Here is a 25619-nt window from a genome sequence, read left to right on the forward strand (position 1 = left end):
GACCCAATCTGCCTCATGCAGCTCCCAGCGTGCTGGTCCCTGTTGGACCCGCAGTGCAGTACTGCCTGCACTGAGCCCCATGCCTCAAGCCAGGAGTTGTGGATCCGAGCTGCTTCATGTGGCCCCCAGGGTCCCTGCTGCATGCACCACTTGTGCACCGTGCCTCTGACTGCATACCAGGGGTGCAGATCTGACCCGCCTCATACAGCTCCCAGGGTCTGACTCTGTGCACTGAACTGTGCACCGCCATCGCGCTTCTCAGCGGCATGGTTGTGGGCCGCGCCGCTCGCCGCTCCCATCTGGTGAAGAGGTCTTAGGGCCTCCCTGCTAAGAAGAGCTCTCCCCATCTCTTCTTAGTTTCGCTCTCTTCTTCGCCCTTCGATGCAGTGTGTCCATGTGCCAGGAATGCTGGTTTTTTATACCCTTAGGAGGCTCCACCCCCAGATTGCAAGGGGACCGATCAGGATGAGTGGAAGTATAGCCAGGTCCAGGGTCTTTGCCTCACCCTGAGCAGGAGGGGTGAGGCAGCCTTTCCTCTACCACCATCTGGTTGGTGGGAATGTCCAACCAATGGCTGGAAGCCCTTTTGAGCCAGCAAGCCGGGTTGCTACTGACATGCCCATCACACAAAGGTTGCAGTATTCTCTTTGATCCAGATCTTGACTTTGTTGCTTAGGAATACTTTTTAAGAACAGTAAATGTGCCATAATACTGTAATGTTTGTGTGGGGAAGGTATGTCCAATAGGTGGAGATGTGTGTTACACGCTTCCCCACAAAAAGACATTTAATACATAAAAAAAAATGAAGTTCTTTAAGAATGTTAGAGGACAAAAGATAAAAAGTGAACATGGACTATATGACTATATGAAGGAGGTGAACAGCAGATGGAAGGGATCTCTATCCCTGATTGTTGCTTTGAGGTTTGCTCTTGTGTTTTACCCATCACGTAAACTGTGGTGGCTCATCTTACAAGCAGCTTGTTGGTGTAGGCTATCCCTGCTCTGATTGGCTCCAAGCCTGGTGCTGTGGTCTGTGTTCCTACAGCCTATGCATGGAGAGTTTGTAGGCATTTTTCCAGGTGACAGACTGAAAAAAGAAGCTGCAGGGCAGGCGACCCATTTCTTTGATCCACGATGAGTCAGTAGATACTTTTTTCTCCAAGCTCTCCTTCAGATAAAGTCTGTTTATTCAGGTTTTGTGCAATGAATTTTACTTGGAACAGTACAAAAAGTAACCATTTAAATCAGCTCAGTTCACTTGATTATTAGATTTCATTACTTAGGATATCATCATCTGTGCACAGGTACAAGATAATAAGAAAAAGGCTGAGCAGACCTGCAAGCATACAGTTCCCATGTTGCTTTTGTGTATAGTACCTCATCTCATTCCTAAAGAGACATATTGGGTTGTTGTTGGGATCAAGCATAAGAGACGTGTGAAGATCAGAGACAGGAAACATCATTTTCTATGCAAAACCATGCAAATGGGGGAAAAAATGGGTCAGACCTATTTAGTCTTTGATGCTCACCTTCTTTTTCATTATTATAGCTGGAGATATCTCATACAGACTCTCTGAGGGTTATACTGAAGAGGTTAAGATTATTGGTCCATCCTTAATGACCTGTAAAAACAAAACCAGCCCATTGGGCGTGGGAGGCTTCAAGGTGCACTTATTCCCCAGTGGTGACTCAACTCACTGAGGATTTCAATCTAGTTCATGCTACTCAGACACTCAAAAAGAAACAATAGCATGTAAAGAAAGCAAGTTGAAATCTAAGCCAGCTGGCTTTGCTCTGTTTGAAAATAAGCAGTATCTTGGGGTCAGCAGATAGTGACCCCAAGTCTCTCCCTTGCTTTTATCGGGCTGCTGGTGGCAATAGGTCAAAACATATATGCCCCCAAATTTATACAAAAATTGTAGATGAAAGTGTGCATTCCTTTGAATTGGAAACACTTGAGTAGGGAAGGAGTTAAGATTTTTAAATGAATCTTCCAAGGGACAGCAATCGATGTTGACACTTAGAAGTCAAACAATATGCCTGAGGCTATGCTATATATCAAAGTCAGCAGAATGAAATATGGCTGCTGCTACGTTTAGTTATAGAATCTGACTTTAGCTTAAACCTATGCCATGGTAGAGATGCAATTTTGCTTGCTGCACAGGAAGTAGAGATATGCATCTTAAATTTGCTTTGCCTTTTTACCAGACCTGATGGTTGGCCTGTAGGTAATAAATATTGCATAACGTGGATATGTTGGTCATTCCAAATGTTATTTTTAACAAAGCAATAACAATAGCTTGGTACACCTTTAATGATGTGCCAGCTCTGTCAATTCGTATTATATTGAGACCTAATTTAATTCCATCTCAAACTTGATAAAGCCTATGTAATAATCCTTCTAAAAATATGGTTTCCTCTGCAAATCAGACTGGATTTTATTTTTGAAAAAGCAAATCCCTAAATGATTAGGTTATGCTGCAATTGTTCACGCTTACCTATTTAACATATTTTGTTATTCCTTTCCACACATGCAGAATGGACCTACTGGTCTTGCTAAAGTGGTATGGTGCAGCAGACCTAAGTGCACTAGTAATGACTGAAAATTGTTGGGTGATTTGCAATGGCAAGCTGAAGGCTTCTAAACTAACTTCTGCTTCGTGTGAGAGAGGATCAAGTGGTTGCAGCACATATGGATACCAGCGAGCTACAAAAGTGCAAAAGATCACAAAATAAATTTAGAATACCAAGAAAAAGGCCCGAGTCTTCGTCCATTCCACTAGCTTTCTCTGCCTGCTTCCAGTACCTGGGATTGAGACAGGAGAGGATTGAGACAGGATTGAGAATCCAGCACAGGATCAAGACAGGAACTTCAGTGAATGGATAAGAAGGTACCATAAAGAAGAGCAGCTTCAAATTTATTAGGCAGAAGCTCAGAGTGAGCTACTCACTCACAGCCCCTCCTTTTAAAATGGAACCGAATTGCTGGCCCAGGAAATCATCAGTAGTCTAGGGTATAATTTAATTTAGGAACTGGGAGAATATCTAGAAGTGCTGACATCAGACAGAAACTCCTACTGAAGAACTGATAATACAAAGATATTTTCATGTCTTGATAAGCAAAGGGCAGAAAATACAGTTGAGCTGGGAGGAGAGCAAGGTAATTTTGGGGAAAGTAGAGAGAGTATACAAAAATTAAATACAAACAACTTCCAAAAAAGAATAATGATAAGTATTTAGAAACCAGTGCACAAACATAAACTAGAAAGCCTCACAAGTGGAAAAGACCTTGACACTGAAAGCTCTTGAAATATGGTTGAAAGCCAGCTATGCCAAGGACTGGATAATTAAGTAGTCTTTGTGTATGGACCTGTAATCCGTTACAAGATATCACTGAAGCCAACAGCTTAATAAGATTTTTAAAAAATAGTGTGTGCTGTGCTGGATACAGGAAATCCTTTCCTGTTAAATGCGAAAAAATATCAACACAAATTTTTGTCTCAAATTGGGACAAATGAGTTTTTTCTTCCTGCTCTCCAGGAATGGATTGCCAGGATTTGCCAGAAATCTCTCTCACTCACACACTCACACTCACACTCACTTTCCCCCAAAGGGAAGTGACTATTTCAGCTTGCTAAGCATCCTCCTGGAAGTTTCTGAAAATCCACTTCCTTTTTTCCTTGCAAGTGCTTAGAGAGCAAGAAACTCATATCACCCAATTAAAAAATATAACAGTGTCCAAAGCTGAATTTTTCCTCTGGAAAATATTCTTTTGCTAACAAAGCATTTTTCAGTTGGAAAAGTTACTCTGTTTGGAAAACCTGTGGCCTACTCAGTATAAACCGTAACTGTTCAAGGTATTGGCAGTAAACTATTAAATGATAATGGGGGGAGGAAGAAATGCTTATGGGCATTGCTGATGTGGCTGCTACAGGGTTTAATTTCTCTGAAGCACCTTCCTTTGGCACATTCTGGAATTGGCTTGTGTCCTGAACATGAAACTCAATTATCTGGACCACTTGTGAGGTCCAGAATGGGAATCCTGTGTTTCCCTGAATGAGTATTTCTTGAATGAATATCGGTTGCTTCTTTTGCTTTATTTGCCAGTGTCAGGTGCAAAGTGCCTTCCTTAGCGATCATATGGGATTTTCCAAGCAAAGCACAGAACAGGTGGTCCCAAGTGGTGAGTCACCTAATTTCAGTGAATTGCCTTCTTTCCAAGTCGTACAGGTAACCATCTTTATAGGTCTACAAGGAGGCCCTGCCAGGTGCTCCTCATAGTGTTGAAAATGCATTATGGTGCCAATTGCTCCCAGGCTAAGACAATCTAAGCTCTTTTTTTTAAAGCAACTTTATTATCTGCCAAACCCATTAATGATCTAAGAATATCTTTCCTGCATCCCAGCTTCAGGCAGGGCATACCCTTAGCCACGATTTCACACCAAACTGTTAACAGCAGTTTCTACTATTTGTGGTTTTGATTTGCTTTGTGTAGGCAGTATTGCACCACTGGCTATACATGTCATAGGTTTGACTGTCTCTGAAGCAGCTACTATAAATGATAGTTGGGAGCAAGATACCAGGCTAGATATATCTTTGCCCTTGAAGGGCCTTTGCAAGAGCAATACTACCAACAGAATCACGCCGTTCCTTGTAAATCAGCTCTGTTACCCAGCTTGTAAGTGATGCAGAAGAGTAGCTAGACCTACCTCATATACAGAACATTGGTTCAAAATCTGTCCATCAGGAAGTCCAAAGATATGGCTTATCATAGGGCACTTACACAAAGGTGCTTCTCATGTGCCTGAAGAACTTTACAGCATAATCTCTACTTATTAGATCTTTTGAGATATTCCCCCCAGTGATGTTAGACATTTTATTGTCTGGTCTGCTGCAGGGTTGCTCAACCTCTGGCCCATGGCTAAACATGGCCCACAGGACCATTGCATCTAGCCTGCAGAGCTCCTTGGGGCAGGGGGGGAATATGGCAGTGGGGGAACAGTGGCAATTAATGCTTCCACCCTCCCCCGCTGCCAAATTCCCCAAGCCCCAAACCCTGCATGGTGGGTTTGAGCTAGGCCATGCCCTCCTCCCCTCTTGCAGCTGGATAAAGGCTAGGCCAATGTCATCTTCCCTTCCCCACACAGCTGGTCAGGGGTCAGGCCAAGCCCCCCACGGCTGGATTGGGGCTAAGCCATGCCTTTTTCTCCTCCCTTCCCTCTACCCTGTGGGGCTGTTCTGGGGCTGCATCAAGCCCCCCTTACCCCCACAGAGCCAGGTTGGGGCTGGGGCTGCCCCCTGCCCACTTGTACATAGCTATAGGGCCCTACCATGACTGCCCTGGGTGCCAGATAGGGAGCACTGGCTGGATCTGGCCCACAGATGGACCAGGCCCTGCCCATTTGGCCACTAAGCAAAAAGTTTGAGCACCACTGCTCTGCTGGATGATTGGGTCATGATGCATATATATACACATCACATCCATTATGTACAGGATGATTGCAATTTATTAAAAAATGTATGAACTTATGAGAAGAATAGTAAGAGATTGTGACCATATTGGCATGCTTAATTTAAACATTCAACGTGGGTTTAATCTAGAAGCAAAGTACTTCTCACACATGGACTGACCAATGTATTTACATTAGAAGTGATCCTTAGAGATGAAATAAGCCATTTAGGAGCAAGTTGAATAGTTGTAAAATTGCTAAATCTGTCCCTTCAGCTGGGATATAGCATGAAGCTTTAGGGAAGGTTTATTCACAGCAGTAATTTCCAAGTAAAATATCAGCTACAAACCAAAACATTAGCATCCACTTCTACTGTGTGTTCTAATACAGTTTAGACGGGTGCTTTTTCAGTAACAAAAACACTGGAATACAATGACACTGGGGGAGGGGAGGGGAAGTCACCTAAGGATCATACTGATCCAAAGGTATGAAAGTCAATGCAAAGATTATTTCACTGGGCTTGGGATCAGACCCTAATTCCAGTTGACTAGTCAGGCTTTCATTTGAAAGCAGGAGAATTTTGACTATTTGAGGTCAATGAAAGCATGAGCTGGGTCCACAATGACATTCATATTTCCCCCTTACTGTAACGGTCATAAAATCAGTCATACCAATCACTTATTTTTTCCAACATTGATATGAGATTATTTACTTTCATTTGATGGCATGTTTACAAACATACTTCCTTTTCATTCAGAAGCACATTTACGTGTCTAAATATCATGTGGTATTGCCACATATTTCTTACTTAATTGCTTTTGAAATGTGAACGTATATAAGACAGTATTACTTGAAGGGCATGTGTTGTCTGGTTTTGTTTATACTTAATTCATATTTTCATGTCCCTCTGAATGTGACTTATTATAAATGGTAGTACATGAATGCAGCCATTTGGGATATGAACAAATTATTTGATTTCAGTAAAGATGGGCTCCTTGCCCTCCCGTAATATATATGGCAATATGCTGGTCGTTCAAAAATGGAAACCCTAGTGATTACAGAGGTGGCTGGCAAAAAACTGTAAGATGGGTATTCATTCATTCATTTGAATGGAGACATTACATATACGATTTTGAGATGAAATAAAATGAATACCTGTAAGAGCCGCATAATTATTAACATGTACAGATAGCTCATTTCCATGAATATTATACTATCTGCTGATCTCTGGAGATGATTTATCTAATGCAGCTCAAATAGAATAGTTCCATTTGCAGACAAATCTGATCAAATACAGTGAATATTTGGACTGAAATCTTAAAGTAATTCTTTTACCTATAAACCTGTACATAAAACAGTAATGCAAATACAGATGTGTAATGAAAGACAGAGTAGGTACTTTGGCTTACCTGATAAATATCTATTAAAGCCATGTAAGTCTAATAATTGAGCACAAAAGTCAGAGAAAGTAATATCCTATGTCTTGTCAAAACATAAATGGAATGCAGATGAATGTGGATGCTTTGAGTAAGACTTAAGAATATGGTCTTGGTCTGACATTTGGAATAATAAGGTAAAGCAGAAACAGAGTGGCTAATAAAAATATCCTGTGATCATTTGATATATGATATGTCTAAGGAAAATTACAGTTGCTCTACATTAAGCACTACATGGAATTGTATTTTCCATATAGCTCATCTTTTTTGTGTGTGAGAGATGAGTGTAACCCATGATTCAGCATCAAATATCAGTAGGTGCACTCTCTCTTTTATATTTGTTCCAGAATAACGTTGCTCCATGCTGTTCTGTGCCATACTGAATACTCCCTATATCAAAACCATTAACAGTTATAACCACTTACCTCTGTAGAGGGGTAGAGTTTCCTAAAGGACCTTTAGTGGGCAAAGACTTGGTAGACAGGAGCGTCTGAGAAGACCGGTGATCCAAGGAATATTTTGATGACAGATGCCATCAGTTGTCCTTCAAGTTTTCTCTTTAGAGCTTTAGAGGCAGTACTTTCAGATTCAAGAGAATATCAGGGAAGGAATACAATTTGAAAGCCTGCTTTTATTGCTAAAAAGGAGTCCAAGCCTGAAAACAGCAGGTTGTGGAATTTGGAGGGGAAAAAAATGCTGTACTTTGAACTGGGAAACGGTGTGAGGAGAAAAACAGAAGAGCTAGGTGACCAAGGGGAAAACCAATTTGTAATGGGAGGTAGAACTTACTGTCTCGGTTCCTTTCAGTTCGAGAGGCTAACAACCAGAAGTTCTTATTATACGATATATGTTCACTGCTGAGATATTGTTTGTAGGGTACAAGAGCATGGGATAGATAATCTAATAAAATTATATGGTCAATTTTCTTATGCTTTTTGACCTTTGGCTTGCTTCAAGTGAGTCACTTACCCTCACTTGGTCAGTTTCAGTCTGGTAATGGGGGAAATAACAATGAAATTAGCTAACCTGCTTGTCCAAGGCTCTGTGTTTATGAATGCTGTTTGTTTCTCCAGGGGTCAGTTGACATCGTTAAAGTCGTAACTTGTTGGCAAGTCAGGAATGGGGAAGTCTTGAGAGGACATGTAAACTGACCCGGGGTGGTCCTGTTGCAGGGTCACGGTATGGCAGTTTTTGTAATCTTGCACTGCTGATCCCAATTTTGCCTCTGTGCTGGGGACAGAACACTTTTCAATCAGGCACATTTTGTTTGTGGTAGATTTCCTATTAAATGGAAGAGAAAAGAATACCTTTAAAGGCTGCACAGAGTCTGTAATAATGTCCACACACAGTTTAGCATGGTTTAACTAACCATTTTGAATGCTCTTTTGTTAGTTTGGATCAGGTTTCTTAAATGTCCCCATGTAGACAAACTTTCAATCTCATTTTCCTTTTAAAATACATGATTAAGAGCACTTAAGACATGCCTTTCTGCTTTCAGACAGTACCATGCAGAGATGCTCACATTAGCTTTGAACAAGCTGAAATGTCTCTTTGGTGTATTTGGTCCCATCACCAACATAACTGCATAAGTATGGTGCCCCAGCCAGGCTAATTAGCTATGCTGTCTGCAGGCCTGGTGCTGGACAGTCCTTTAGACTGGACTGGTGCATGGATACTGCTTTTAGTTCTGGAGTTACCTCAGGTATCTCTACACAGTGCTACACTGCATATATATAGTATATATACTGCATGGTATAGACACATAGACATACTCTTTTATATATTTCTTTAGAACTAACAAACTAGTGTTGGGATTATGCAAATCATATGGTGAACTAATTCATATACATTTCTTAATACATTTCTTATTCCACAATAAAACATTTAATTAGCTCACTTACGAGGCCTTGCCACAGGAATCAATTTTTGAAAAAGTTGGAGAGTCTGTTTTTGTGATGTGGAGAATATTCAGGGCATAGAGATGTGGAAGATGGCACAGAGATTTGAGTGAGAAGATACAGCATAGGTGTCATTTGGTATTCAAAACCTTAAAAACAAACCAGTAGAGTGGAGACATAGACTGGAGCTGAGTAAGCAAGTCCAGTGCCTGGGAACCTACAGAAAGACTACAGAGGAGTTGGGGAAAGAAGAAGAAATCTGGTTTTAAATGGTGGTGTTTGGGACAAAATAATGTGGGGCAAGCTGAGAGGATAGGAGATGAAAGAAATCACAGTCATCAAGATGATTAGGAAGCAGACAAGCCATTTATCAATAAATAAAATATAAACTGATACAATTTAAAACCCCTCAAAATAGGGAAGAACCAATGACACTTTGCCAGAAGCAGGTGCAAACTTTGCCTTATTAAAAGTTTCAGTGATGAGCACTTTTATTCAGAAAACAACATCAAAGACATCAGTTCTCATGTAAACAGGACTTTGCTGGTTTATATACATCTAATGCTGTATATTACTGAATGGGTCAAATTTCCCACCATCTTTCATATTCTTAGAATCATAGAAAGTGAGGGCTGGAAAGGACCTCAGGAGGTCACATCTAGTCCAACCCCCTGCTCAAAGCAGGACCACCCCAACTACATCATCCCAGCCAAAGTTTTGTTGAGCCAGGCCTTAAACACCACTAAGGATGGAGATTACACTACCTCTCCAGGTAACCTGTTACACTGCTTCAACACTCTTCTAGTGAGAAGGTTTTTCCTAATATCCAACCTAAATTCTCCTTGATGCAACTAGGGATCATTGCACCATCATGTGCCACCATTGAGAACAGTCTGACTCCATCCTCTTTTGAACCCCCCCACTCCAGGTAGCTGAAGGCTGTTATCAAATCCCCCTCAGTCTTCTCTTCTGCAGACTGAATAAGCCCAGGTCCCTCGGTCTTTCCTCATAAGTCCTGTACCCCAGCCCCCTCACCATTTTTGTTGCTCTCTGCTGGACTCTCTCCAACTTGTCCACATCCTTTCTGTAGTGGGGAGCCCAAAACTGGACAGGACTCCAGATGTGGCCTCACCAGTGAGAACAGAGTGGAATAATAACCTCCTCCTATCTGTTGCAATGCTCCTATTAATGCAGCCCAGTATGCCATTAGCCTTCTTGGCAACAAGGGCATGCTGCTGACTCATATTCATCTTATTACCCACTGTCACCCCCAGTCCTTCCCTGCAGAGCTGCTGCTTAGCCAGTCAGTCCCCAGGCTGTAGCAGTGCCTGGGATTTTTTTGTCCTAAGTACAAGACTTTGCACTTGTCCTTGTTGAACTCTTGAGATTTCTTTTGGTCCAATCCTCCTATTTGTTTAGCTCACTCTGAATACTAGCCCTACCCTCTAGAGTCTAGTGTATATACTACAACCCCCAACTTGGTGTTATCCACAAACTTGCTGAGGGTGCTGCTCAACTTGCCAACACCTCTACATCCCCCACCTGTTTGTGAGCAGTAAGTGGAGAAGAACTGCTAGGCCCCTAGTTGGTCTCTCCAACCAGGGAGTTGTCCCCAGTGCTATTGAAAACCTTCCTGGATTGCACGTGTACTGCTGTATTGCCTTCCCAGCAGGTGTCAGGGGGATTGGAGTTCCCCACAAGAACCAGGGTCTGTGATCTGGAAACTTCTGCTACTTATCTGAAGAAAGTCTCATCTACTTCATCCTCCTGGCCTGATGGTCTATAGCAGATACCCACCACAACATCACCTTTGTTGCTCTCCCCAGTAACCTTAACCCATAGGCCTATCTGCAGTTTCATACTGGAACTCTGAGCAATCATACAGCTCTTTTACATACAGCACAACTCCTCCTCCTCTTCTCTTCTGCCTGTCCTTCCTCAACAGTTTGCATCCATCCATGACCGTGCTGCAGTCATGCGAGCTCCTACCAAGTTTGTTATTCCAATCATGTTGTAGTTCCTTGACTCTGTGAGAACTTCAGTTTCTTCCTGCTTTTTCTCCAGGCTCTGTGCATTTGTGTACAGACATCTGAGATGATGAGCCAATTCCCTACTTTTTCAGGAAGAATGAAGCCTCTCCTGCTGCCCTCTTCTTTCAGGTCCCCTGCTTCCACACTTACGTCAGGGCTTTGTTCTCCATCCCCTAGTGAAACTAGTTTAAAGCCCTCATCACTAGGTTAGCAAGTCTGTCTACAAAGATGCTTTTCCCTCTCTTCATCAGGTAGCTCCCATCTCTTTCAAGCAATCCTCCTCCTTGGAACAACATCCCATGGTCAGAGAAGCCAAATGCCTGCTGACAACACCACTCTGCACAGCCATGCATTGATCTGCAAGATGCATACACTCCTGCCAGGGTCCTTCTTCTTGACCAGAAGAAATGACCTGTGCCTGTGCTGAGGTCAGCGGTCTTGTTTGAATGTTGAACAGAGTAGAATCTCACCCAATATTGAGAAGGAAAAGGAAAAATGAAGCAAAGCCTGCAAGCTCCCTTGGGAGGAAAGTATGAGAAAGGACAGTGCAAAATACTTGACGGAGATTTTCACACTTAAAAAATCCATCAGGTGAAAATGAGTGTCATACAGAAGAGTGAAATTAAATGAACATTGCTTGGTAAATTGAGCAAGAAGCCTATTGGTAACAAGGGCACACAGTTTTTGCAGAACTAATGTAATGTTAAGTTGACCCTTATTAATCATAGGTAGAGTCCAGAAGTATATTAGCCTAATTTGCTGGCTCAAGGATGTCTCCACTTGAGAGGTAGCAGTCCATTTCAGAAGTCCATGGCAGTTTCATCTGGACAGAGATGCGGGCTCAGGGCTGCTATGGGTAATACCAGGACTCCCAGGTACAAAGAAGAAAACAGGACCTCAAAGTCTACATTATGGCTTCTTTAAAACCCACCTTCAACCTGTGTATTACTGAGGAATTACTGCCCAGAATTCTTTTCTTCAATTTTTTAATCACATTTTTTTCCCTTCGGCAAGCAGATCCGTTACATTTCAGTATTTCAAACCATGGCTTCCTGGAGTGTTGCTATGGCAGTGGCCTTTCACTTACAAAGAGGGTTTAGATTACTTGGAAGGATATGCCTGTGGCCTCCTGTGTGGCAGAAGCTAGCTTACATGTAATGGCAACATGCTTTTGATTTGTGACAGTCAAAAAGGGATGGAGAAGGCCAGTTAAACTGCAAATCGGAATACAGTACCCAAAACCTTCTGTGCTTACCTCCATACAATATATTTGTATTCATCTGTACCACTGTAGTCATCTGTTAGTATGTGGCATGGCAGGATGAAAGCTGTGGCTGTTAGGGCTGTGTGAAGCTCCAGTCTCTGATTCGATTCAGCCTGATTCGGGGGCCAAATCTACAAGTCTGAATCGAATCAGATCACTCTTTAATTTCTCTGAATCAAATTGGAACCCTCCTAATCAACTTGGAGAGATTGGGAGATTCGGACATAGACACAGCTGTAAATGTTTTTTTTTTTTCTACATACCTCAAGGTACCAGTCGGCTTGTGAACACTGAGATGGTGGGGCAGATGAAGTATCCCACAGAAGTGTTGGGGGGGTTAGGGGGGTTCCCTACCATGCTTGACAGCAGACCTGGAAGTGGATTAGAAGCACTTCTGGTCCACTTCTAAGTTCACCAGGGAGTGCAATGGGGACCCCCTACAGCCCCCTGGCTTGGTGACTGGTGCCGCCTGGTTCTCCTACAGCCAATCACCAATCTAAGGTAGGAGTTATTAAAAAGAATTAATTAAGAAAACATGAAAAACCAATTGTTAGCAATACTTTTGAGGTGTACTGAGTAAACCAGAGGACCATCTCCTTTGCACAGTGGCATCTGTAAAGTAATCTTATTAACATCAGTGCTAAAAACCATCCTTATTTACAGCACTTTAGTCAGACAGATGTTAGAGATACTTAACTGTAGTTCATGAAGTGGGACCAGTGTGATCCTTGCCTTCAGTATTGTATTAATCCTGCTGGTGATACTTTGTTATGCATAGCTGAAGCTGGAAAGGAGTCATTCTTCTGCATTTTAAGGTGTGTGTGTGTGTGTGTACATGTGTTAGATGTTAATTTTCACCCAAGGTCTTTTATTAAGAAAGTGGGAGACCAGTTGCTGATTCACAGAGGACTTATCAGGAATATATTCTGAGAGACCTATTGAACGGCTTCAGTATAGATGCCACTAGGGTCTTCAAAGTAACTGGTAACTGTTTCTTGATATATTTTTCTGAGGTCTCCAGTAGAGATGGAAAAAGACATGCGTAGAGAATCCATTCTTCAAATTTTAGAGTTCTTTAACTAAAAACTGTTAGCCAATACAAGCTTTTGAGTGGCAGCCTTGTGGTTATCTAGTAGCTGAAGAGTGAGGTTCTGGTACTTTCTTAGTAAACCTGATTCATGGGCTATCCATTCCCTGAAGCCAACAGCTCAGCAGCGTTAAAAAAGGGTTGGGAATTTAATAAAAATGTATGTGCAATTGTGCAAACATAATTACGTCAGTAAGGATTTAAAAATAAAATTGGAATGGCTAGAGATGCTCAGGCTTCAGGGCAAAAGCCAACCTCTAAATAAATGGGTTAAGAAGCACTTTCCCTACTGGCATGTTACCCCGTAACTGCCTCCTGCCTGGGATTTGTACCTTCCACTTAAACATCTGCCAATAATCTCTCTGAGAGACAGGCTAAATTATTAAACGGATGGATTAGTGCTCTGAGTATGAGTATTGAAGTAGGATATTTCTTATAGCGTGCTGTTTCTGAAATTCGTTCCTGTGCAAGCCCTTCTTTAGGTCACTCAGAGCTGCATGCAGAGAAAACTTGTAGGATTGCATAAAAGGGGTTTGTCTTAATTTTGCACTCCCAACTTTCCAGCAAAGTAGCATTCTGTCACGATCACCAAACACAGCAAATCAGACATCACATAAATTGTTTAGTCAGGTTGTCATCTCGTGGTTGCCCGCTGCTGTGGATAAGTGCCTTTTTTCAGTAAGAAATTGAAGTAAATAAAAATAATTATAGAGAAAATAACTTTTTCCAGAATAACTTTAACAAAATATATGTTTTTGTATTCATTGCTTGAGAGGCTTACACTCTGTTCTGTAATGAGGAAAATAAAACTTCCTGGTTTACTCTTTCTGGGTGCTATCTATCTGTCTTTAATACAGCATTAAAATAAAATATATTTGAACATTTTTAGGCAATGGATTTTTTTGCACAAAATTGCAATCTGTAGATGGAAATAACCCATTTTCTTCAGTGCATACTGGGTCTGGCCAAGCTCAAGATTATTGCACATTTCTAGAGATTATAAATAACATGGAAGCATAATGCACATCGTAAATCAGTAGACAAGGAATATTGGGGTGAAAACCTAACTCCACTGAAGTCAAGAGAATATTCCCAGTACTTTTTGTGGAGCCAGAATTCCATCCTTGCTTGTTCTTCCTTTTCTAGTGTCTTTTTAGGTTGTCCTATTTCTCCTTCTTCGTTGACAAAATGAGATACATTTGTATTACTATGCACAGGGAATTAGGCACACAATTTCCATTAACAATAATTTGTTACCTTGAAAAATGTTAATGTTCTTATTTCTGCCTTCTTCTTCTTCATTGCATTGTTAACAATAATGGGAGTTGCATGCCTAATTACACCCTAATGAAAACTTGTCCTTTTATGCACAGATGGATACATGCATTTCTAGCATTTCCAGTGACCAGCTATAGGCAAGAAGAAAAGATCTTCCACAGGAAAGGTAGAGTCTCTTATCTGAGTCTCTGAGGAGATGAGTTTCATTTACAGCTGCAGTTATTTATCACTGTTTCTCTCTTTTTCATTTTTCACAGTGAGTTATGGATCAAAGTTCAGCTCATAGTCTGCATTGAATGAGCTGAACTGATCTGTACACTGCATCCAAAGGGGTAACAGAGCATCAAGCAGTTTGTCTTTCACAATTTACATTCTGGCCCAATCTGGCAAAATTTGAGGCTCCTCTAACTTCACATCAAGCATCTACATTCTCTATCCCCATGGGTAGCGTTCCGTGAAAACTGGGCTCAGTTCTTTCCAGCTATATTGCAGGATACCTGATCCCATATTTGATGTAGAATTCTTCATTTGAGGGCCTATTTAAGAGTGGTAACCTCTGCAGTTAAGTTCTTATTTGCTTCCACAGTGTCGACAGCATTCAGGCCTCTGCTCTAACTCATGACACTTTACATAAAGCACTATGAGTTAGAGCCCCCCTGCCCTGACTCAGCAGATGTTTACTTGTTGGGTTGTGGGATGGGAGGGTTGAAACCTGCCTGCACTGGCCCTGGCCAGGAGGTGCGGGTACTCCAGCAGCCTCAGAGGAGGCTGCTGAACTGCTCCTCTCCCCAGCCCCTTCCCCTGTCAATGGAGAGGGAGGGGGAATGGAGCAGCATGGAGCTGTCAGCTGGCTTTGCCCAGCCTGAGCTCAGAGGGGGTGGGGTAGAGCCCTTTTACCTCACAGGCCACCCTGTGGCTCTGGTATTGGGGGGAGCCTGTGAGGCAAGGAGGCTCTGTTTTACACCCCACCTTCACTCACTGCCCTCCAGCTCAGGCCAGGCAAACCAGTTGGCAGCTGCTGCTGCTCTCAAGAGGTCCAGCTAGAGTTGAGAGGGGTGGTGGGGCAGAATAGAGCCCTCTTGTCTTACAGGCCTGTCCTGGCTTCCCCCCCAGTACCTCGTCTGGGGGTAGCTGGGGGGGGGGGTGGAATTCCACCCCCCCATCTCGCTTAGGCCAGGCAAGCCAGCAGCTCCATGCTCCCCCTCCCTCCCTGCTGATAGCTCTGGCCCTACATGAAAAATTAACCCTCAAGAGAACACAAGTTCCCTAAAGTTTTCTAAAGCAAAGCGCTTTAATCTAATACCTGATTTGATGAGGGTTAATTTTTTTGCATGACTGGCCATTTTAAAAGCACTCTTCAGTAATGCACGGGTGTTATGTCAAGGCTGTAGAGTGCTTTCAGAGGTCCAGTCTTGCAAAAAATGTCACTTCTGTCTGCACCCATTGTTCCTATTTAATCAACAAGGGAAGCACCCTCAAGGGTCTGGATAAAGGCTGAAAGATCAAAATGTGGTAATGAGTTATGTAGAATATTTTATTGTTAAGAAAAAGATACAAGTTGCCAGAATTAAAAATAAATATTTAGTACCTCACATGGAAGATGCATATACCTGAAGCATTAGTTTTGTTTGCAAATCGGACTTTCGCTTTGGATCCATAAATGATTGTGTAATGTGTTGTGTGAGATTCTGGACACAGCCAGCCTCAGGGAAAATGGCTCCCATGGACAAACTTATATTCTGGTGCCCTACCCCAACCGTCAGTCAGCAACACTGTTGCAATCAGAGGCATATGGCTCAGTCCAGCAGGGGGTAGAGCTGCCCACACTGCCTTATCCGGCTCCTGCTGAGCTGCAGCTGTAGGTGGGGGAGGGTGGGGGTTGGGCAGTGTGGGCGGTTCTGCACCCCATGCCCCTGCCCACCTGCCTCTGCCTGAAGCAGCACAACTGACTTGAGTGTGCTTGTGCGTGTGTGTGTGGCACCCCATGACCATGGCACCCTGGGCAGTCGCCCATGTCACCCACTCCTAAGGCCGGATCTGATTCTGGACCCCCCCCCCCATCATATAAATAAAGAGGAGTTGAGGTGAGATCATTCACTCCAGTAAGGATTGTAGCATCTGACCCAACATATGTATTTTTTCCTTCTGCCCCAGTAGTTGATTACCAGAATTGTAAAAGTTATTCTTTAACTTTTAAAAAACCTTTTCCGTTTCAAGGATGGTTATAGAAGTTTGAAACATTGAATGATGGACTGGTTGCAGTGCCATTGGCACCAGGTAAATGAATTGTTTCCAGTAAACTTGGCTTATCTGTGCAGTTAATTTGCTACAGCCAGCCTTAAAAATGACCAATCAATTTGTGGCATGCTATTCTTGGATTAAGTGGGGTATATGGACTAATTGTGTTCTCTCTACCATTGATTTTTCTAAATGGCCTGGCTTGTCACTTTTTTTGCCACCCTGTAATAGATTTTTAATGCATAAAGCACTTAGTGTTTAGAGCATAATACATAAATAAGATGACTGAAAATAATAGAGTTTGAAAGCTCATTGGACCATTCCTGTCCTTCCTTATCACAGCTCTTGCAAACATTCATGGCTCGTCTGAAACCATGAATATCACTAAACTGTTTAAAAAGGCAGAAATAAGGACATTCACTTTATTTCTAAGGCAAATTAATTAGTTAGCATTTAGTTACATGCCATTAGAGGTTTTTCAAGTCAGCTAGTGAGGTAATAAATAGGCATTTCAAAACAAATAGCTGATATCCTCGTCAAAATTGCAGTTACCAAAGCAAATTGGATAGCCAAGAGAGGCAGATTACCAGCCCAAAGTAGAACATCTTGTGAAATGGCACTTGTTACTCCCCTTCTCCCTCTTGCAGCATTATGTTTGCTCTCTCGCATACACATCGTGTGACTTCCACTGACCTGGAAGTCTTGAAATAGTGAATGGGGCCCTGGCCTGCCAATGATGGCCTTGTAGCATTATTTTTCTTTGGTTCTGCCTCAGGAACTCCGAAGATAAGGCCTGATTCTTGGCATGAATCAAAAACACCTCCACTGAAATTAGTGATGGTATGTCCACATTTAACTTGTATAAGTGACAAGAAAAACTTTTCTGCCATTTGGGAAAGCTGAGCTATTTCAGGTATCTACTGACTTGTACGTAGCGTTCCTCAGCCATGTAGTTTAGGAAGAAACCTGTGTTGCAGTCATAAGTTTGACACTGTGCTCTTGCCTATAAGCTAGTATCTTGTCTTTTGGCTGAGGCAGAACTTCACTTTCCTTAGCCTAACAGGAGGCCAGATTTATTCTCCAGTAAATTATGGTTGACTTCGGCAGTTCAGTCTGCCAAGGTGAGGGACTGGGGGATGACAGAGGATAGTTGTACAGTGAATGTCCAGAATACAAATATTGGCGTGAATCCCTTGCTCCAAAAATGTGAGTCATTTGATGTAAGAAGCATAGTATTTATGACCAGAGCTATCATCTTTGTCTAGCCCCCTGACTCATCATACTCCTTTTGGCTGGAACGTTTCCCTGGTTCTCAGGAGCTTAACATTTTGTTCTGCAACTACGGCCCCTCTTAAGAGGTTGGAAGATACATCCTTAATTCATCCTGAAAGACAAATAGATGACACCTCTCGTGGCATTTTTTTTTTTTTTAAATAACAATCATCCTTTTTAATTCCTTTAATCACAGCAGGAAATAGTGGTAGTTCTCAAGGTCATTAACTGATCTATTATACCTTGTAACAAGTTATGTGAGCCACTTCTTTCATCAGAGGTCGCTCTGTCTGAGGTTTCAGATGGCTGGTCACACAAACATTTATTGTAAGAACCTGCCTTTTAGCTGAAGATGTAAAGCCCAGCTTATCTCACCTGTTTGGGTAATGAGGCTCAAGTGATCGAGCTTGTGGCTCCCATGTCACTTGTCAGATCTTGTTCTCCTGGTCCAGGGGAATGCAACGTGATGGCAGGTACAATGGGACTGTAACGTATTAGGAAGCCGGGGTGCCAGGATACGAGTTACTGGCCAAAGGGATCTCGGGAAATGAGGCTAATTAGAGACTAGCACCAAGAAACCTCTGTACTGATCTAACAAGCGCATTGCCTTGCCCCACCAACAAGCATGCTGCTTTTACTGTCACGCTGCCTGTCCCATCACATTAGCAAAGTGACTTAAAATGTTGACAGCATGTAACAGCTCTTGCTGCATATGCAAACGAGGTTTTAAACCAATTTGCTGTTTTGTTTGTAGGCAGAGTGTGACTGTTGATTGTTACTAAGGTCCCCTAAAAGTTATTCACTTTCCACAGTTCCTATAGGTAAAATGTGAAGCTGTGAAATAGATGATACAATGCAGCAGCATGCTCATTTCTTTCCCTGTATGTTAATGAACTCCTACCCGTTCTCTATCTGGTTACTCAGCAAAACATTACAATGAACTGCATTCAGGCTGAATCAACACTCAGTGAATCTGCAGACAGCTTTTACCTTGCTTCATTCTTTTGTTGAATGCCTTTCAAAGCATGCCTAATTCTCAGTGCTGAGAAGTATAACCTTTTCAGAGTAAATTGTATGTCTGATAATGCAGTGATAAATATATTTGAAAGACAAAATACATAATGATATGAAAGGACTGGCTGTCAGCGAGATCACCATTTTTTTTCTCCTGGATTTCCTGGCGTGATCAAAGTGCATAATACCAATCTTGTGTGACCTTTCCATTGGTTTTAATGTTATGATTATAATGCTAAGTTTGTCTTTAACGTCATTAAATAATGAGCTCTGTGCTCCATGTCAGTATAATGGTTCAAAGAAAAGCATCAGGTTACTACTTATTTTTCATAAAATGATTTTTTTTTAAGGGATAAATGGCTCTCTTCAGTTTGTTGCAACTCCTTGTTGGAAGTTGCCTTCAAGACGCCTTTTTTTAAGACTCTCCTACTTGTTCTCTGGGATTTGGGTATGGAAGAACACTGGCTGATGCATTGCTTACAACAGGCAAGTAACTGATGATCAGGTACTACTTGAGACCACTTGAAGCACTGCACAGTAATCAGGCTTCGTTATTTTGATAGAAGTGTGGAACGACCTTTCAAAAAGCTAGGCAAGGAGGAAGATCCTAGCAATGGCCAAATGGAAACACACACAGATAAACTAGAATCCAGAAAACCTAAATGGGGATATCAGTCCCCCAAAAGAGCCCCCTATCTGTCTGTTTTTAAATTTGTGCATAGTGGAAAGGTCTATAAATGTTTTTCATAGGCATGCTGTTACATAAAGTGCTGTTTGTTTAATGTTAATTATTGCAGGGGATTGTATATATGTACAGCCTAGTTTGAATCATGCTAGCCACTCCAGCTTTGGGCGTGTTAGGCGGGTAGGTGGGAGACGTGATTCTGCACATGTCTTCATGATGTGAGCCTTACTTTTTCTTCTCCAGCATTTTATCAGCAGCAAAAATAGTTCATGCTTACATTTAAATGAGCAGCTGTTATGGCCTTGAGATGAACCAGGGCAGTTCATATTGCAGGGGTTACTTCTAATCCTCTGTTCCTTTTCTGTTCTTTTTGAGTGGGTTTCTTTCCAGGGGTGCATTTCCCTCACTCTTAGACCTGACTCTGGTCTGCTGTATCCTGCATAACCAGCTGGGTTTGATACCTGCACTGCGTGTAAGGTGACTTGCCTTCTCGCGTCATTGCAGCATAGTTTGTTTTTATAACAATAGGGAAAAAAGCATATCGAGCCAAAGGATGCTCAGTCCATAAAGACATGCATGCAGATCAATCCCTGGTGATGTAACCTATCCTCAGACAGCCCAGTGGATGTCTGCACCTTACTGTGGGTCCCCAACAGTTCTCCAGAACACCTCTCCCCACCACTTCCTCCAGTAGTATAACTAGGGATTGGTGCCAGCTCTGGACACCAGCATAGAGAAGGTATAATATGGATTGCTGCTGCTACTGCTGCTACTGCCCAGGGTGCAAAAAACACTTGTTACACCTCTGCCTCCCCCAAAATAGCACTCCTTTTTTAGACTGCCCTCATCCTTTGGATCATTTGGTTTCCATGCCTTCCCTGTCTTAGCACTAGCAATCCACCAGTCATGGTAGTAGCTGATCTTGATCCATCCTTTTTTCATTCCTACTTGTGTGTTTTATTTCTTTTCCCCTAATGCTGTATTAACCTTAAACCAATGCAAATAGCTCAATAGCAAAGTCCATATAGCTCCCATTCTCTCTCCAACACTTGATTTCTCAGCAAAATGGTTTCAGGCTCTCAGCAAACCTCATGCTTGATTTACGTTTTAAAGGTTTTCTTTGCCATCATGCAGGGTGGAAACATACCCCAGAACTTTCAATGAAGAATGGAAATTCTCGAGCGGAAACTTCTATTAATGATCAAATGCTTGGGTGCATGATGATGATCTTTGTGCTGATCCTTCAAGTAGTATTGACCTGGGTAAAATTATCATAGGACCATAGGAAAATAGAGGTAGAAGGGACCTGACAACAGCATCTTGTCCAGCCTCTCCTGCTCAAGGCAGGATCATCCCTATCTAAACCAACACTGTCCAACCTGCTTTTGCAAATCTCCAGGGGTGGAGAGTCCATGGTTTCTCTAGGTGGCCTGTTCCAATGCTTGACCTCCCTCATAGTCTCAACATTTTTTCTAAGCTCCAACCTAAATTTGCTCTGCTGCAGTTTGAGGCCATTGCTCCTAGTCCTGTTTCCCGTGGTCACAGAGAAAAGACCACCTCTATTCTTTCTGTAATTGCCCTTCAGGTATTTAAAGACTGCAATCAAATCTCCCTTCAGTCTTTTTCCAGCTAAATAAGCCTAGCTCTTTCAGCCTTTCCTCGTAAGTCTTGCTTCCCAGGCCCTTAATCATTTGTGTTGCTCTCTGCTGGAGTCTTTCCAATTCTTCCACATCCTTCTTGAAATGTAGGGCCAAAACTTGACGTGGTACAGCAGGTGCTGAAGTGTTTTCATGTTGAGGGCCAGAGTTATTAAGTGCTGCAAGGCAAATGGAAAGCCCTGCATGACTTTCAGCTAGCAAAAAGGCCTTTATCAGTGGTGTGAGGAAGAACTGGGAAGACCAGCTCTAGTTTTAACCTCTGGGTTGGGTGTCCAAAACTTTGCTTTCCCAGGGTCAGATCTAGACCTCAAGGTCCTATTGAAGTCAGTAGGGCTCTTTGAAAGATTTAGGCATCCACCCACACAGAACCAATTTCAGAATCAGGAATTAAGTGTATGTTTCCTACAAAATAACAACTGCATAAGGCTTTTTCCTTATCTCTTTGATGCATCTGCAAAGAGGTTTGATTCATGTTTTGTTACATTATTTTAAGAATATGCTTCTCAGGAAAAACACCTAAGGTACTATCTAGAGAAAACACTAGGAGAAGAAATGCTTCAGGTGAAACGTTTATAAGGCAAGCCCCACAGTGACAAATAATGGCGTATTTCTAATCTTGATGAATGCCTGTGTGTCCAATTAGTCCTTTTTAATGCATTCAGTTTTATTTTCTCTTGACTTCAACGCTTCAGTTATTTCAGAGCTTGCCCAAGTTCCCCCTTTGTTTGGAAAAGCAAAACCAGTTAGCTGTTCTGGCAAGCTGTCAAATCTGTCTTACAGGTAGGAAGCAAAATCTCCATGTGGATGCATGCATTAGTAGTTTTAGCCCACACATTTTTTTTTTTTTGACTCAGTAGAGCCATATGCATCTGAAAACTGAACTCTAAGTACAAGAGTGATAGAAAGGCCGGTGCTGACTGCAGCACATGATCCATCTGCTCCAATTGCAAGATTGCATTTAGGTTTCCTAGTGTATAGTAGGGGTGTGCAAAACGGGCCCTATTCAATTCAGATTCAGCCCTAATCTGGGACAGTGATTCAATTTGTTGATTCAGATCACTGTTCCCAATTTGATTCGACCAGATCTGAATCTGAAAATTCGATGCTGATTCAGAGAATCAGCAATTTGGCCATAGACACAGCTTTAAATGTTTTTACTACACACCTTGAGGTATCAGGCATGGCTGATGGTGGGGCAGATGGAGCATCCCACAGGAGTGCTGGGGGTGGGGAGGGAGGGCTGTGTGCTCGGCTGCAAACCTGGAAGTGGACTGGAAGTACTTCCACTTCACTCCCAGGTCTTCCATGCCCCCCTGGCTTGGCAATCAGCCATGGAGGGATCCTGGGTGATCCCCCCCCTCCCCCCAGGCCCAAGAGGCACCAGTCACTGAGCTGGGTGGGCATGGGGGTACTCCCCAATGGACCAGATGTACTTCTGGTCCACTTCTGGGTCTGCTGCTGAGCAAGTTGGGGAGCCTCCCATGCTCCCATGGGATACTCCATCCACCCCAGCATCTCAGCATTCACGAGCCGCCTGGTACCTTGAAGTATATAGAAAAAACATTTAAAGCTGCACCTATGTCCAAATCCCTGAATCTTTCTGAATCTCTCTAAATCGATTTGGAAGGTTCCGATTCGATTTGGAGAGATTAAACAGTCTCCTGATTCAATTCAGATTTGGAGATTCGGCCACCAAATCAGGCCAAATCTCCACCAAATCGAATCAGGGTCCGAAGCCTCGACGAGCCGTAGTATACAGCTTTTATGCACAAATGTACCTCTTCCCTTCACCATTATTTTAAAAGCTTACAACCTTGCATCTTAAGTAGGCTATGTCAAATAAAGAGACATGCCATCCAGTGCCACTGGGCTGGTTTTTATTTTGTTGCTTTGTTGGCTATTCCCCCCCCCAACTTCTTCCAGTTAAATCGAGCTCAGTCAAAAGCCTGTGGCTTGAAGCTGCTGTCATTTGATTTAACCAGTCACAAATCAGCTAAGTCAAAATTAATTAATGAATTTTTGTTTCTTTCCTGCTTCGCTCTCCTAAATAATTCATTTTTAATTTACTCAACTGACTAAAAACATTGGTGTTGGCATTTTGTCCAAGGTTACTAGAAAAAAATAGGAAAACTCCAGAATCCAGTTGGGCACTATGCTGTTGAAATACATGAAAAGTTGTAATAAGTTTAAGGAAGAAAGCAACAGAGGTCTCATCAGAGATGGTGCACACTCATCATACACTAACAAACTGGTAAACTGTATAGCATAATATTTATTTTCAGTAAGTGGGTTTGCTTTTTTTACAAACATCCTTCTTGAGATAAAAGGCAAAAAATGTATAGCAGGAAGCTCACCCCTACAGTGGTAAAATCACTTATTTCTCTCTGCTTTGACATAGCTTAGCTGTGGAATGAGCCTAAGGCATGGTAATAGAAATTTAGTGTCTTGGTACTGGTACCGATTTTATCTCAGGGTTACAAAATAGCATGCCTTATCCTTTATTATTACAGATGGTAGAGCTGATCTTGCAAACTTTATCAAAGATACCATCAAATATAACAACATCAGAATACATCACTGAATCAAGGGACTTTGGCCTTTGTAAGAGGGGTTGGGGTTCAGTAGGATTCCATTTAATTACAGGGACTTGCAGTAGCCCACAGTAATTAAAGAAGTCAGTGGTATAGTTCCTATCCCAAAGGACATACATGGTGTATATGGAAATGGAGATAGTTATAGACAGATGAAGAACAATGAAAAAAATGACTAATTGCTGATTGGTGTGATAAGAAGAGGTCTGTGCCTACCAGCACCCTAACTATGTCAAGCTTTGAGTAGGCATCACAGCAAATGAGAGTTTTAATGGAGGGTGGTGTGTGTGTGTGTGGGGGGAGGTGTTGAAGGAGGCTATTGAGACAGCTTTGCAGATGTTTATGAGGATGTTTTTTCCATATGCTCTGGAAAAAAATGCTATGCAAATGCAGGGAAGAGAAAAAATAATTAGGTATCGAAATCTATTTTGGGCTAAATACAGGCAGTCAAAAAGCCTAAGACTGAATCGATTCAATTTGTGCATGTTAGTCTAAGCTCGAATAAGCTTTAGTTAAAATGCCCCCACCACCATTTTTTAGCATGGGGATGCTGATGCACATGATACTGGAGTCAGCTGGAGGACAGTAATTACCATGTGTTGTAATTACAGCATGTCAGAGCTGCTTTGCTGCATGTGTATAGACTCCCTTAGTTTCTTTACCCTATTATCACTTCTTTTGTACCTTCTCCACCAAGAAAATCTAAACTGTCATCTTTGAGCAAGCATCAAGCTTGCTATGCTACAGATTAATATTAAAGTCATTCTTTTTCAATGAAGCATCAGTTTGAAAATATGAGGGCATACCAGCCTGTCTTTGAGTATCACTTCCCAAGTTTCATTCAGAGGTTGGTAGAAGTCTGCAGTAGGTTATTGGAACAATAAATTTTTGAGCACAAAATAACAGCATAATCTATACACCATTAATATTTAATCAACTTTTTTTTTTTTAAAAAAGGTCTTCATTTACTTTTTGCTGCATAGCATCAGAGCAAAAAAACCTAATAAGCATTATGGGCCAAATACATCCCAGGTGTAACATTATTAGAGTAACTCCTTTGACTTCAGTAGAGATATGGTAAGAGGTCATTATGACTCTGGTAGCTTTGGCCTTTCAGGCTAGGTATAGACAGTCAAAAAGCCCGAGGCTGAATCAATTCAGTATTCGCAGGTTAGTCTAAGCTGTGTAGATCGAACTGATAAGCAAGTGAACACACATTCACTTTTGATTCCAGAAATGCAGCCACATGCCTGCAGTGGCCCAGGTCAGCAGGCAGGGGGTGCTAGAGAATGCCTCCCTGCTGGGCTGAAGCGGACAGCTTGGGCCAAAGCTAGCCTGTCCACCCTATGAGGAGAGGCTTGCAGGGGCACTTTGATTTAACTGATTTAGGTTAAATCAGTTTATTGAATTTCTGTGCCAGATCCCCTCTAGATTCAAGTTAACTCTGGTTTATCCAGGTCTATCCAATGTTATCTTGAAGTGGCTTTAACCATTTTGAAAGCAGTTTATGTGCAGTGAACTTCTGTTGTGTTACAAATTTGAACCACTTTCCGATCACTTATATTCGTTTATGTGTAATTTCTGTCCCTAGCCTCAGTGTCATTGTTCCTGTTCTGTTCTGGCCCAGTGTGGTATGATGCAGAAGCTGCAGCATGTAGCATCGAAGTGTTATGAAATACCTTTATAACTGAGAATGGGTATGCCATTGCTCTGGTGTT

At 42.2% G+C, this 25619-nt stretch overlaps 1 long non-coding RNA gene across 1 annotated transcript; it reads right to left on the reverse strand.

The window, feature by feature from the left end:
• Positions 1-7129: 7129 nt before the first annotated feature.
• Positions 7130-10777, reverse strand: LOC109313750. The gene is made up of 3 exons (XR_002102135.1): positions 10691-10777; positions 7676-7678; positions 7130-7143 (listed from the first exon to the last, which is right to left on the reverse strand). It is a non-coding gene; the product is annotated as an uncharacterized LOC109313750 (long non-coding RNA).
• Positions 10778-25619: the final 14842 nt, after the last annotated feature.

Source organism: Crocodylus porosus, unplaced genomic scaffold (genome assembly GCF_001723895.1).
Source record: "Crocodylus porosus isolate Cpor-Errol unplaced genomic scaffold, CroPor_comp1, whole genome shotgun sequence".
NCBI lineage: Eukaryota > Metazoa > Chordata > Crocodylia > Crocodylidae > Crocodylus > Crocodylus porosus.